This window comes from Xyrauchen texanus, chromosome 44 (assembly GCF_025860055.1).
Source record: "Xyrauchen texanus isolate HMW12.3.18 chromosome 44, RBS_HiC_50CHRs, whole genome shotgun sequence".
Classification (NCBI taxonomy): Eukaryota; Metazoa; Chordata; class Actinopteri; order Cypriniformes; family Catostomidae; genus Xyrauchen; species Xyrauchen texanus.
In genome coordinates, this window is record NC_068319.1 from 14,794,230 (window position 1) to 14,808,195 (window position 13,966).

Genomic DNA, 13,966 nt, shown 5'->3' on the forward strand with positions numbered 1-13,966 from the left:
TGGGCTTAACAGTGATCTACTCTGATTGGATAGTGAGCTTTTGATGGACAGGTGCTCTCTGACCCGGATGTACAGACGTCACTCAGTGGCGCATATTGGAAAGCTCTGCGGTGATTTGTAGTTATGCAATACGTCGTGCTTTGTTGTATTACTTACTAACAATATGTAAATAATATTTGACCTATAATTATATAATTTAATATTATATGAGACCTTCGATCGTCTAATAATCGTCTTCGATCAGTCTGTAAAGATGAGCTTTCAGGAGAGACATGGAGCGGCATTTGGTACCATAACTATGTAATGTCAACAAACCCTAAAACGACTGTAAAAAAGTAATTGTGAATTTAAACAACTTTACAGTTCAAATAATTCACACGTTTTAACAGAAGAATTAATGTAAGTACTTTTAGAAAATTATAAGCTATAATTATATTATTACATTTAATTCCACCAAAAACTGGCCTCATTCACGTCACTTGTAAGTGCCTCACTCTAGCCTTGATTTATTTTTATTTTTTTTAAAGAAAAGGAGGAACGAGTAAAAAATGTTTTGTGCTGCTCAACATTATGCCACAAATGTTGTTGATTTAGCGGAACATTCCTTTAATGAGCATGGAAGAATATAGTGTCATTTTCATTTATATGCACGAATACATAATAAACAGCAATATTTACCACATTGTATTTTACTCAACCATTTTAATACATAAAAAAAGAGTCCCCCAGCCACTGGGGGTTGCGTCAGGAATGGCATCCAGCGTAAAACCTGTGTCAAATATGCGGATCATGAATGGTAGAAGAAGGTTTTAATACATAAAAAAACATTTTTAAGTGGTGATGCATTGAATATAAAACATAATAATATATTGTGAATTCTCTACATATCACTCATCCCTACAAAGGCATATCTTTAAATGTGCCTTTGAGGGCACAAAACACGATCTAGGTGGGTAGCACACTCTGTTTTTGAAACACACCTGAGATGTGTTTGGTATGAGGAGAGGTCTGTAATATTCCAACATTTCTCATTTTTCACATCCTCCCAGACAATTCACTGCAGACAAACACTAAGAGCTCTCTGTAGACAAAGAGACAGTGTAAACAATGTCACAGCATAAAGGAGTGATGGAGGGCATTGGACACATTCCTGACAGGCTATTGGAGCTATTGATTTGACATCAGCATAAAAAGCACACAAACGTAAAAACTGACTGCAGGATGTAGTGCGTTTAGTAGAGTATTTGAATGTGAAATGAACCACTGCACTCCTTAGGCGCTAACTGTGGATTACTGCCCATCCCATGAGCCTCTGCTTAGAGAGAAGGTGAGAGAAAGCCATAGGTTAGAAGGGTAAACTGATAGAGAGTATGTAGTAAGTGAGGAGCAGAGCTCCTCTTCAGAAGCTGTTTTTGTGAGAGGGTGTTTTAGCCTGAGGGTGAAGAATCAGGTCATGTTTCAGAGTGAATGGACAAGTCCTCACTAACTACGTTTCCATCCAAGGATTTTTTGCGAAAAAAGTTTTAGCGCATCAAAATAAAGCTGATGGAAAATTGTTTGGAAATGCTTTTTGTCGATAAAATTGGCATTAATGCAAAAATGTAGTGTCACATGACAGATTTAGCCCCAATCGCTAGCCTGTGTTAATCATGACAACAGTATTAAAAGCCAATTTATTGTACGTGAGTATGGATTGATCTTTACGGCATATAGAGCCGATCTGCAAACGTGACACTTACAGGAGTGCCAACACAAATACCTTGTGCACGTTGAACAAATGAATGGCCACTGTTTGTGATTAATTAATTAATTTAATAAATTAAATAAATGTATTTATTTAATTAATTAATTAATTAATTAATTAAATTAAATAAACGTATTTATTTATTTCAATTCCTCTTCCTCTAATTGCATTTATTCGTGAAATTAAAATGATAGTAAACTGTCTAATTTTAATGAATTGTCTCTATATTCTCCCCATTTTACCAAAACATCGGAGGAAAAATATTAGGGACATCTGGGAGGCAAATTAGCGTTAAACACACATTTCTGTATGGAAACGGCTACAGGGCAGATTTATTTTGTGCTAAACCAAAACGTATGCGACAAAGTGTTTTTTTTTAGGCACGACTTCATCACGCACACTTTTTATCGATAAAAGGCCATTTGAATGGAAACGGGCAGAAGGCGGCAAATGTCTCAATTTGATTTTTCGCATTTTCACTTTGTTGATAACAAAATAGTGCAAAATGTGGATGGAAACTAGGCTACTGCGAACATTGTTCATACTTCAGCCTTACTTAGCACTTGAATACACCCTTACAACTATTACTTCTGTAGAAAATGTACCATTATAAGTTATCTTGGATGCCTAAAGTTATTGTTATATAATGTTTGTATTAAAGCACACATTAGATAACACTATTATAATGCAATTGTTGTTGTAATGTACTTTGTGTATTTTCTTTGTCATGTGCATAGCTTAATAATGCTCTTATGTGAATATTTCTGATTGCATAGGCAATTAAAGCCTCTTTAATAGACCTGATGTAAATCTTAGCTTTAAGCTGTGCTTAGGGCATAGGGTGGGGAGCAAACATGAAAGCTGTGAAATAATTATTCAGATCATTTTCTACTCATTAGTTATAAAGCTATTACATTTTTTTTTTATAATTTCCCCCAGAGCCATTTTTAAGTTTTTTGCTATTTTTCATTCTGATGTTGAAAAACGTGTGCGGCCAGCTGTTTGAGAATTGTTTTATTCTGTTGAATTAAATGACTATTATAATCATGTTAATTGCTTGAGCTAAATTCAGACATTGCTCTCTGACCAACTGATTCTTTTGTCTCGTTTGAATTGAATTTAAAGTCTCTCATAACATAAAAGGCAACTCTTATGAAGCAACCTGTTCTGCAGGCTTTGATGTGCTCTTGAGTTGGTCTTTGATGCTTCTCATCTTCTCATCTTATTACTTAGAACCACAGTAGAGCACTTGGGTAATCATTTTGTTCATAAAACAACCACATTTAAAAAACACTAGTCTGAACATTTGGTGTTTTTTTTCTTTTTCTTTTTCAGATTAACAATTTTTGATTCACATATATGAACACCGTAAAACAAAACATATATACATAGAATCAGTCTTATCCCGCACTAATACCGCTCTCTCTCCCAATCCCACCCTGACTCCAACATCATAGTGGTTTCAAATGATATAGACACACACACGCACATATACATAAATAAATAAATAGATAAATAAACAAATAAATAAAATATATATAATAATAATAATCACACATCCATAAATGACAAATGCCTGCCATTTCTCCACAAACATGTTGTACTCCCCGTTCTTCTGAATGCCCCTTCTTCAAAGGCCTCCACCCATCGCATCTCTGAGCACCACTCCTGAAAAGTTGGTTGCTCCAGCCAACCTCCAGCCCCTTAAAATGATCTGCCTGGCGATCATGACACTGGTTAAAACCCAATTCTTTATGTTTCTACTTTCAAAGTCGATGACCGCCTCATCGCCCAAGATACAGAGTCTGGGGCAAAATTATACCCTAGTGGCTAATACGTCGCACACCAGACTCTGAACCTTTAATCAAAACTTCTGTATCTCAAAACACCCCCAAAAGACATGGGTTATATCTCCGTCCTCTGATTGGCTTTGCCAGCAGGCGGATGTATCTTTAAGACCAAGGCTATGCAATTTAGAGGGGGTCCAATACAACTGATGAAAATCTTAAATTGTATAAGGCGCACCCTTGTGTCTCTAGATGCAGTTTTTATGTTTAAAATCTTTCTCCCATAATCTCGAGAGTGGTTGAGACTACCCAGACTCTGAATTAACAAGGAGTAATACACTGATGCCTCATGACCTTTTCCAAAAGCAGTAATCACCTCTTCTAGAGTATCTGCTGTTTTAGGTGTGTGTGTGCTATTCCCAAAAATAGTACAGAGCAGGTGGCACAGCTGTAAATACCTAAACAAAACTGAGAGAGGTGGTCCCAAAATATTGAACCAAATTTTCAAAGGATCTCAACACACCACTCTCATTTAGGTCACAGAGTGTATTAATAACATTAACCTTACCAGTCACCAATAACTGTAATGAAGCCCACCAGTCCACATAGCTCAAACCTTTTAATTAAAGGGTCAAAATTAACTCTTAACTAAATCAGTCAAACTTGTTGGGAATAAAATACCCAAATAATTAATGACTTGTTTGGGCCACTGGAAGGCGCCTGTCTGGAAGGCCATTACTGGACAGTACGCTGTCAGAGACCAATTGACTTTGTATCCTGAGAATTTGGAAAAATAATTAATAATTCTTTGGAGATAAGGTATAGATCTAGTAGGGTCAGAGATGTATAATAAAATATCATCTGCATAAAGCAAAAGCTTATGCGCCACACCTCCCGCTTCCACCCATGGAAAATCCTCCTTTCTTATCACAGCTGCTAATGGTTCCAGGGCAAGACAGAATAATAATGGGGAAAGAGGGCAACCCTGATGGGTGCCCCTATTCAGAGTAAAATAATCTGATACAAGCTGGGAACTACAAATCCCCTGCCCAGTTTCAGTTATGTGAAAAAGTTTCATGCAGTCCCAACCCAAATGGTTTAAGAAAAATCACATTTAAAATGTTTAAGTATATTGAATGCAACTAAAATTGTTGTGACAACGTTCTAGAATTGTGTTGAAACTCAATAATTTGGTGCTGTTTGTTAAACATACTTGATTGGTTCACATTCACCCTACACAATCTTATCTAGTAGAATGTACAGTACTTTTAAGGGATTACTTTAATAGAAAGCAAAGAAACAGCAATTTGTTCTGTAGATAATTTTGTAAATCAGACAACCTGCATTTTCCCATTTTTCAGTGTACATTAATTTTTTCCCCCAAATATGTCCAATTCTGTGATATTCTGCTTTTTATTTTAAAAAAATTTGCATGGCGGAAATAATAGAGCCCTAATTAAGGGAACGCTTCATTACAGTTTCTGGAACTAACTGTTGCCGTTGGTTCTAGAATGTGTTAGGATGTTGGTTTTCTAGCAGAGTTTTGGAGAAAATTCGGATTGCCCAGGTCCTTGAGTTACCACATACTATTAATGGAATGCTTCAGCTCATTGTCTGGAACTGTTACTTTTGGTTCTACCATATTCTGGAATGATTCTCTGTCTTGTGAAGAAAAACCTCCCTGATCTCTGTGGAGTGACAGCATGCTATTACAGGAACTCTCTAGCCCAGTGTCTGGAACTGTTGCTCTTGGTTCTACAAAGTTGTCGAATGATTCTTTATCAATTCTGTGGAGAAATATGCTACCACCCAGATATCTGAGGAGCAAACACATGCTATTAAAGGAACGACTTTGTTACAGTGAATCTGCACAAATTATCCAAGCAGGAATGACCTTGTTCCCCCCACGGACATAGACTGCTTTATTCATCCATTCGTTTATTCGTTCCCTCATCTCCCCCTGTTGCTTCCTCCATCTGTCAGCGATTGAGCTCCATTTCTTTGGCGGAAGAAGGCAGTGGGCTTCAAAGCACGAGCCCCTCTTCTATCCTGTCTTAGTGATTGATTTTAGAACAAGTTGTTTTCCTTTCATGCCGTCCATGCATGACCTCTCCAGTCCGTATGGGGCCTTCATTTCCCCTTCCCTCGAAGGATTCACACCCTTAGATAGGCCTGTCCTTTAATTAGATACATCTTTAAACCAGCTCTTATCGTTCTTAGTGTTGCTTATTGAGTTGAGCTAATGAAATATTCTCTTTGAGTGCCGGTTCATGGCACACTATATTACTTGTTCTTCCACTAAGTAATATAGGCCATTAGCCTGACTGTATACTGTTTATGGTCAACAAGAATGCAATGTAATTATCAAAGATTGACATACAAAGGCTTTTCCAATCAGACTTAAGACACACTAAATTATTTTTGTCTTTTTGTCTGGTTACATTTGTAGGTGATATTAGGAATATCTTTAGGGCCTGATCCACTGGAAAGACTGATGGACGATTGGCATTTACCCACTTGTGGTGCCTGTTTTGTAAATGTCTTTTAACAATCGCTGTTGTAATTGGCTACAAAAAGAAAATGTTACCAGAAAGTAGAAACTCAGTGGGCTTCTCTATCAGTGGATCATTTTCTACACTTGCCATTTTCTACTAGACTAATGCTTGCAGGACTGTGAAACACAGTGCATATCCATCTACAGATCCATTCAGGTGCATTAGCCGAGTTTGTCTTTTTGGCGCTGTGATTTCTTGACCAAAACTTGTGCTCCAGATGCGTCATTAAACTTGAAGTGAACCAACCACGGTGTCAATGCTTCCCGAACCATGGGTGGCGAACAGTACGGTTCGTTTTTTTACCTAGAACCTCTACACTCCTAGTGTGAATCCTTCAATGTCTCACTAATGAATCAGGAGGGTGTTTTATCAGTGACCACATTTACTTGAACTTAAGAAAACTGTTTATTCCAAGGTTTTTGTAGAAAGCAGAATTCTGATGCAACGTCATGTAAACGATAATGGCGACTTCCTTCACGGTATTTAAGGGATTAAGAGAAATCGGTTAATGTGGACATGTAAATGCATAAGCCAAGTTTTTACAGGTTTTTGAGGAGTTTGCATGTGCTTGAACAGACCGGATAACAAAATCATTGGATGGAGTCCAACAACAAGCCAACACAGTGGAAAGAATACAACATATCTGGAATACAGTGGGAAAAGCACTATGTGCTAAACCCATTTATACACAACAATGTTAAATATTGACTGTCCCTCATGTATGCGTATATGCGCTAGTACATTCAGGGAATCCCAGAGTTTTATGTAAGCGGAAAACCCCACTATTGCAGAGCAGTATATTGCAGAGGGATAGTTTACCCCAAAATGTAAATTTTCATAATTTACTTACCTCATTTTGTTTGCACACTCAAGGAGATGTTAAGCAGAATGACAGCCTCAATCACCTTTAACTTCATTGCATCTTTTTTTTATCCATATAAATAAATTGTGACTGCGGCTGTCTTTCCATTTGTGTTCCACAAGGCGACGAAAAAATCTGTACTGGTAAATGTCTGTTTGTCTGTTTTCTGTCTCCCAGTCTATTTCTCACATTATCAGTCTGTCTGCTGACTGAATGCATCTTTCTTTCTGTTAAGACTTTACATATTCACGATGAAGCAGATGAAAGATAAAACCTGTGTAGACTGAACAAACAATTTTTTGCATTTGAAACATGCTGCTGTTGAGTGCGTGCTTGCGTGCGTGCGTGCGTGTGTAGTCGGGAAGTGTTTTCAAGTTCCTGCATCAAAATACAAACTTCTAGAAAGCAAAGCAGTAAAGTGAACTCCAGGGAGATGCGTGTATGTTCAAGTGTGATTTTGCGGGTAGGTGGATGAGCTGTTCTGGAATCCAGAGTTTACCTCTGTAATTCCCTTGGGTAAATGCTAAAAAATGATTTATTTATTTATTTTTTAGAAAAGTGTTCACCTATGTTCACCCTTTGTCTCAACATTAAGCAGAATCTGAAAGCCGATTTTCTCTCTTTGTTCTCTTACAGACATATTTGCTGGAAAAAGTAAACTGCTTAAACCAGCCAAAGCTGGTTTGCTGGTATAAGCAAGTCTTAGCTGGTTTAAAATGGCCAATCTTGTCTTCATTTGTGGACAAGCTGGTCTCGTAGCCAGGCCAAAGCTGCTCTTCAGATGGCCTTACTCGTTACGAACCTGGTTTAGGTGGTTAGTAAGCTGGTCTTTCAGCCTAACCAAGCTGGTTTTCAGGTGCTCTAGCTTTTCAAGCTAGTTTTCTTCTAGTTGAGCTGACCTGTCACCTTGTCATCCAGCCTGACCAGCTGACTAGTGTCCAAAACCTCTCTAAAACCAGCAAACAGATCAGCCTGACCAGGCTGTGAGACCAGCTAAGATCTCCAAATTAGCTTTACCCTGGCTTGTAATTGTTTGTGCTGGGGGGTTCCCAGCTGGGATTTGAGGTTTTCTTGCACCCCTCTAAGCAAAAGTTATTGATTCTACCAGATGAATAAAAGTGACAATGTTCAGAATGTCAAAGAGACATCAGTATGTGCTATATAAAAAGACTCCTGCTCTCAAAGAAAGAGAGAGCATGAACCAAAACATAGTGTCTTTAGGACAGAAAACCACCGTTTTCCAACTTATGGAATAGAGGAGAAGCCTTTAAAAAAAAAAAAGGGCTTGATGTTTTTTCCAACACTAGACTCAGATTAGCAGACCTTATCAAACACACTATCAGATGTTTTTCCAGAGTGAGCAGTGCAGTTTTCCCTCTGCCAGCTTTAAAGCATCTCATGTTGTTATATTTAATTCATTCTGAAACATTCACATTAGGGCCAGATGTGCCTTCGTTTGGATTAATGAAGTTTGCCATGTTGTCGAAAGATCATTGTAGTTCCCGCAGAAGAAAATCCCACAGAATTAAGTCCATCCGTTGACTTATGTGTCCCAGACCAACCTTGGCTGTAGTTCAGCATATGCTCAGCATATGAGTGTTCGATTCCAGAACGTTTCTAGTGATCATAGAAGTGATTGCAGTGGAAAAGCCATTCAAGGTCAGGCTCAGTATACTTGGCAAACTCACTTACCATACTCTTAATAATCTCTTGCACTTTTCTATCATCCCAACCAATTTTGAGTGCCCCATTCTGTAAATCATTGGTGCCAAACTAATTTTAGGTTGAAGTCCAGATTGGACTAAGTGTCACTGTATGAGGGCTGAACTGTTAATAAATGTGTATTTACTGTATAATTTCCAGCAATGGAAAAAAATTAAGAGACCACTGCAAAATTATCAGTTTCTCTGGATTTCCTGTTTATTGCTATGTGTTTGAGTCAAATGAAAATGTTTGTTTTATTCTATAAAGTACTGACAACATTTCTCCCAAATTCCAAATCAAAATGGAATTTGCATATTTTTTATTTTTTTTGCAGAAACTGGTCAAAATAACAAAAAAATGCTGTTTTAAGACCTTTAATAATACAAAGAAAACAAGTTCATATTCATTTTTAAACACCACAATACTAATGTTTTTACATCAATTGATATTTGGTGGAATAACCCTGATTTTCAATCATGCTCTCCATAAGTCATTCACCTGGCTTTTGGGTGATTTTATGCCACTCCTGTTGCAAAAATTCAAGCAGCTCAGCTTTGTTGATGGCTTGTGGCCATCCATCTTCAATGGGGTTCAGGTCTGGAGATTGGGCTGGCCATGACAGGGTCTTGATCCAGTGGTCCTCCATCCACACCTTGATTGACCTGGCTGTGTGGCATGGAGCATTGTCCTGCTGGAAAAACCAATCCTCAGAGTTGGGGAACATTGTCAGAGTATAAGGAAGCAAGTTTTCTTCCAGGTTAACTTTGTACATGGCTTGATTGATGTGTTCTTCACAAAGACCAATCTGCCCGATTCCAACCTTGCTGAAGCACCCACAGCTCACCATCGATCCTACATCTGGTCGTCTAATGGTTAGACGGAGACCTGGAGAGACCTTCAAGCCTTAGTGTCTTGCACCCACTGTGAAATTTGGTGGAGGATCGGTGATGATCTGAGGCTGCTTCACAAAACAGTTCTTGTTTCATTTTGGCATGAGAGAGAGCAAAGACTTGTGGTTTAAGAGAATCAGATATATTCAGCTGCTGTGTTCCATTAAATTCATTCAGTGAAGGATTAGTCAGACAGATTCAAACCAATAACTCTTGAGTTAGCGAGTCATTGGCGATTTTGATAAATTAATTGAAAATACCAGCTCATAAGGATTCATTCATTGGTTTTGAGCACAGCAAACAACATAATAGAAAGGCATGCTGTTTTGGCCTTTTTTACATCCTCATTCTAACAACAAAATCAAAACCTCTGTTGTGACGCTGGAAATTCTGTGGTGGGGAAAATCGGATCAGCGGAGTAAGAAACACTAAGTTCAGCATAAACGAAATGCTGATTTAATTACTACTGGGGTAATATAAAAGGGAGAACAAGGAATTTATTCATTTCATTTACCAGAGGTAACATCAGTTAGTATTAGGGAATCTACTAAGTAGGGAGTAGGAAAAAAAGATCCAATCAATGCTCTGGGCTGGATACCTTTACCAAATCGTTTAAAATCAAACATTAACGCAAATAAGCTGTTTGTACTTTAAATATACATATTTAGTGAATGTACTTAGTGCACAGTGCTGTACATAAAGTATACTCACCTAAAGGATTATTAGAACACCATACTAATACTGTGTTTGACCCCCTTTCGCCTTCAGAACTGCCTTAATTCTACGTGGCATTGATTCAACAAGGTGCTGAAAGCATTCTTTAGAAATGTTGGCCCATATTGATAGGATAGCATCTTGCAGTTGATGGAGATTTGTGGGATGCACATCCAGGGTACGAAGCTCCCGTTCCACCACATCCCAAAGATGCTCTATTGGGTTGAGATCTGGTGACTGTGGGGGCCATTTTAGTATAGTGAACTCATTGTCATGTTCAAGAAACCAATTTGAAATGATTCGAGCTTTGTGACATGGTGCATTATCCTGCTGGAAGTAGCCATCAGAGGATGGGTACATGGTGGCCATAAAGGGATGGACATGGTCAGAAACAATGCTCAGGTAGGCCGTGGCATTTAAACGATGCCCAATTGGCACTAAGGGGCCTAAAGTGTGCCAAGAAAACATCCACCACACCATTACACCACCACCACCAGCCTGCACAGTGGTAACAAGGCATGATGGATCCATGTTCTCATTCTGTTTACGCCAAATTCTGACTCTACCATCTGAATGTCTTAACAGAAATCGAGACTCATCAGACCAGGCAACATTTTTCCAGTCTTCAACTGTCCAATTTTGGTGAGCTCTTGCAAATTGTAGCCTCTTTCCTATTTGTAGTGGAGATGAGTGGTACCCGGTGGGGTCTTCTGCCGTTGTAGCCCATCCGCCTCAAGGTTGTGCCTGTTGTGGCTTCACAAATGCTTTGCTGCATACCTCGGTTGTAACGAGTGGTTATTTCAGGCAAAGTTGCTCTTCTATCAGCTTGAATCAGTCGGCCCATTCTCCTCTGACCTCTAGCATCAACAAGGCATTTTCGCCCACAGGACTGCCGCATACTGGATGTTTTTCCCTTTTCACACCATTCTTTGTAAACCCTAGAAATGGTTGTGCGTGCAAATCCCAGTAACTGAGCAGATTGTGAAATACTCAGACCGGCCCGTCTGGCACCAACAACAATGCCACGCTCAAAATTGCTTAAATCACCTTTCTTTCCCATTCTGACTTTCAGTTTGGAGTTCAGGAGATTGTCTTGACCAGGACCACACCCCTAAATGCATTGAAGCAACTGCCAAGTGATTGGTTGATTAGATAAATGCATTAATGAGAAATTGAACAGGTGTTCCTAATAATCCTTTAGGTGAGTGTATACTAGTTTTACTCTCTGGCTAACTCAACCAGTTAACCAGATAGTATTGGGCATTGTTGTATATTATGGGGGGAGTGTTAAGGAAGCCTGTTTGAAAACGATCATTATTTTTGCAATTCCATTTGATGTTACTGGCAGATAGATTACATACTTCACCTTTAAGAAGGCTCAAACAAATCAACTATGCCTTGATTTTTGAGTTGGAATGATTGTGATCCTTGAACAGAGAGATACGGCATGAATGGAGGTTGTCCTTCAACAGTAATACCCAGAGTGCTTTATCAGTGCTGAAGACTTGATCGCTGGTTATCAGCCTGTCATATCTTTTAGTCCTGACATGCTCCGTCTGCTCACCAGCTCTTTTGATGTCTCTAACTTCAAGTACATGAAAAAGGCTATTAAACATGTAATGTCTCTGAAGCATGTAATCTGATTTAGTACATAATTTTAACATGATGGAAATGCCCTACAGGCGGATGAGAGTTGATGGTAGATATACACACACGCACGCACGCACACACATACAGAGTAGAAGGTTCCTACATAAGGGTGGGATCAGATACTTGAAAACACATGGCTTTACATTTGGGAACAGTAGTTTTAATCACCTAGAGGCTTGATGTGACAGAATAAACACAAGTGTTTATGTAAGAGTTTATTCATGTTTCATTTTACTGGAATAGTCTAGCCATTAAACTAATGGCTTTATTTGCAGCTGTTGGAATAAGAGAGAACCTTCATAAAATCATTGCATTCATCATACACCAATATTATTTTAACCACACACACACACGCATGTTGATGCGGCAATCCTTATGAGGACTCTCCATAGACATAATGATTTTTATACTGTATGAACTATAGTTTTTATAATAATAATTATATTATTATAATGATATAAAAAGGACATTCTTCTACATTAAGTTGAAAACACTGGCACTGTGGAGTGGCATATAATCATTACATTTACATTAGAAACAGTATTTTGCTGTCCATTTTGTAGCTGGTCTGCTGTCTCTTGTGTTTTCTTACAGGAATTGAATGACTTTTATTGGAGTTGCATAGATTGAAACTAAATAAGCTAAACTGAATTTAGTGTAACTGAAATGATACAAATTTTACTGAGCTGAATTGAAATGAGTCAAATTAAGCAATTCTGAAATAAGGCTGAACAATTGAAATGATTTTGATACACTTTTTATTTGGCCATTAATTTTCTGTGTCTTAAGACTCATTTCACATCTCGTGACTTGTAAGGATGAGAGCAGTTGGACAGAGATGGTTTAATGGTGTTTCTGATTCAGGATAAAAAACAGCATCAGAGTTGAAAAGTTTGATTCATTTTTGTGAATCGGTTAGAACTGTCCATTTTAATGAATCAATTCAAAACTCTTAATTCTGCAATTAGTTTTGCATCATCACTCAAAAATATTCATCCAGGTCCCCCGTGTAGGGTACCAATGCATTTTGATTTCATTTTAACTAAGCCATCTCGTGTTACACTAAACCATTTAAAAAATATTGAGCTATAATTTCTTTGGAGTATAGCAGAGCCCTATTAAATGTCTCACTTATCTTTCCTTAGTGTACCATTTTCAATACGGGAAGAATCTATCTCTCAAAAATAATGCCATTGATTTGTTCTGTAAGCAGAGATATGTGGAGTTGCACAGCCCCCCTGCAGAGATGAGCTTTGTCATATTGAATATTGATCTTCCTTCCTAGAATCTTCTGAGGTTGAGAAAGTTGTGTGTTAGTTAGCTGTGCTGTTTCTCAGTTTCCTCACTTTTACTTGATGAGAATGTGTTTTTTTTTTTTTCTTGCTCTGGTATGTTACTGCAAAGATTATTTCATTTAGCAGAATTATGTTTGTTGGAGGTGGACAAGCATACGCCTACTAGAGTGCTTGCTTTTTAGGTTGCCTAATGCATTTTAGCACAAATATTCTATACGGTCTATAGCAGGAATGTTCTTCTTCACGCTATTCCCCAACATGGACGTGTTGTTTATTGAAGCTCACATAAAATCGCTTGACAAGGACAGTTCTCTTTTCTGTGTTGATGTATCTCTTATTGAAATTGGATGTATTTGTGGGAAATATCGAAGGGCTGGCTGAGGAAGTCTCTCAGTTGCCTCCGCATCTGAGACCATCAATCCATGCATCTTATCACGTTGCTTGTTGAGTGCATTACCTCGGCGATATAGTGCATGTGGAGGCTTCAAGCTATTCTCCGCTGTTTCCACGCACCCCACCGAGAGTGAACCACATTATAGTGACCATGAGGAAGTTACCCCATGTGACTCTACCCACCCTAGAAGCTGGGCCAATTTGGTTGCTTAGGAGACCTGGCTGGAGTCACTCAGCATGCCCTGGATTTGAACTCACCACCCCAAGAGTGGTAGTCAGCGTCTTTACTTGCTGAGCTACCCAGGCCCCCTATAATGCATTATTAATATGGGCTACAAAGAAAGTGTTATACCAAATTCTTTAGAATATGTG

The 13,966-nt window shown here is 38.4% G+C and overlaps 1 protein-coding gene across 4 annotated transcripts in view; it reads left to right on the forward strand.

Moving 5' to 3' along the window:
• Positions 1 to 13,966, forward strand: part of LOC127636531 (autism susceptibility gene 2 protein homolog) — a 420,619-nt gene that overhangs the window by 84,473 nt on the left and 322,180 nt on the right. The gene's annotated exons all lie outside the window — the stretch shown is intronic.